The following is a 2221-nucleotide window of genomic DNA, read 5'->3' on the forward strand; positions in this document are numbered from 1 at the left end:
CCCCCTGTCCCGGAAGCACTATCAAGAGGGCGTGTCCCACGCGAGCTCCGCCCTGCGGCTCAGGCGCGTCCGTCTCTGGCTAGACCGATCTTTCCGAGGTTGTCGGTGTGCCGGACGCAGGTGACCCGAACGCCTTCGGGAGCCCGGCGTCTGCCCCTAATTTGCCCGAACCGAGTTCAGCACAGGCCCGCGCCGAGGGGAGAAAAAGCGTGTAAGGCGAAGGCACGCCCCCCGGTGGGGAGGGGCCTCTGATGACGACTACTATGGGCGGGTCCCCGCCGGGCCCCCTAAGTTTCTTGGGGCCAACTCAGTCATTTATCATCAGTGCCGCAGTCGTTTCGTCTTTCTGCATCCTGTTTGTGCAAGTCACACTGGTGATATCTTTGTGACTAGTTTAAATAGACACGCTCAGTGAATTCTGAAGTTATGGTGATACTGCACGAATTATTATTTTTATTTGTTACGTGTATTTGTATATGGGGACACGCAACCGATGGTGTGGCGAATGGAGGTCAGGGGACAGACACCTTGTGGGAGTCAGTTTTCTCCTCTCTTACTCTGTAGGTCCTGGGGATCGAACTCAGGTCGTCAGGTTTGGCGCCAGGTGGTTTTACCTGCTGAACCATCTTGCCGGCCCTATTTTATTTTTTGAGACAGGGTCTCACTACCCCAGGCTGACCTGAAACTCCCGACCCTTCCGCCTTCTGATTGCTGCACTTACGGACATGAGCTTGGTCACCTGGCTTTTATATAATTCTTTATGTACTTATATTTCTTTGGAAGCACAGTTAAAAGGCACCGCTAGATTTTATTTAAATAAAATCAGAAGAATTTGGTTAAACCTAAATAATAGAACTATAGAACTTGAATGAAAATATTTTAGCTAATGATTTCATTATAGAAGAGTATTAAATTAGTTTTCTGTGTTTGGGGTAAAAAAGTAAATAAGGGAAGAATCTCAAATAAATAAGCAAGTTAAAAGTGCCAGTTTAGCTGGGCATGGTGATGAACGCCTTTACTCCAGCTCTCAGGAGGCAGAGGCAGGTGGATTCTGTGAGTTTGAGGCCACCCTGCTCTATATATCGAGTTCCAGCCTAGTCTGGGGCTACATAATAGAGAGACCTTGTCTCAAAACAAAGAAAGAAAAAAAGAAACAAGCAGCCACCCCCTCCCACCTGCAAGTGTTTTCAGAGATGTCCCTGCTCATCCTGCCCATTTCTTCTGCTGAGCCAAAGCCACTATTACCCTTTGTCATCTTTCTGACTCTTCATCTGCTTTGCTTTCAAGCTCCAACCCAGTTTCAGCCATATTATACACTTTGGTTTAAAAAAATACCAATTCCTTTATAATTTTTCCTCTCAACTCCCTTAAAACCCCTGAGGAGAAACTGTATTAAATTTATGTTTGATTAATGGTTGTGCAACTATTTAAATGTTTAGATCAGTGCTTGCCAATATAAGTATAATGCTAACTACATATGTAATTTTTAAAAGTTTTTGTTAGGCCAGGTCTTGCTATGTAACCTTGAATGGCCTGTAGCTCACTAAGTAGATCAGGTTGGTCTCGAACTCACAGAGATCCGTCTACCTCTGACTTCCCAATGCTAGGATTAAAGGTATGTGCCATCATGCCTATCATAACTTAAAACATTTTAGCTGCCATATTAAAACATAAAAGCCAGATGAAACTAAATTTAGTAATACATTTTATTTAAACTCAGTAAATCCAGAATTCAACTAATGATCACTATTAAAGTTGAGTTATAAGTTACATTTTTCCTATTAGTTCTTGGAAATCCAGTATGTATTTTAAACATATTTGTTTATATTTTAAACATAAACTTAACTTAGTTGTTTAACTTTATTTGGGTCAATATTTATATTTCCTAACATTTATAGTTGGAAAAGAAGTCATACACCTCATTTTTCCATAATTTCAATGAATTAAAACTAAAATTCAACCCTCCACTTGGATTAGCCATATTTCAAGTGTCCTCATATGCAGTTAATGTATACTGTTTGGGGCACTACAGTAAATTCTGTTCATTACATGACAAATCACATAAAATACACACCACGGTGGGTGGTAGATGGTAGCTGTTATCTTACATGTCCCAAAGCCTCCAGGATATGAAAGTCCCTATTAGCTGTTTGGTCTTTCTTTACTGGTAACCAAGGATATCCTAACTGATAATGTAGAGCTCAATGGTTGGCCAAGAAGA

The sequence above is a fragment of the Peromyscus leucopus genome, chromosome 1, assembly GCF_004664715.2.
Source record: "Peromyscus leucopus breed LL Stock chromosome 1, UCI_PerLeu_2.1, whole genome shotgun sequence".
Taxonomy (NCBI): domain Eukaryota; kingdom Metazoa; phylum Chordata; class Mammalia; order Rodentia; family Cricetidae; genus Peromyscus; species Peromyscus leucopus.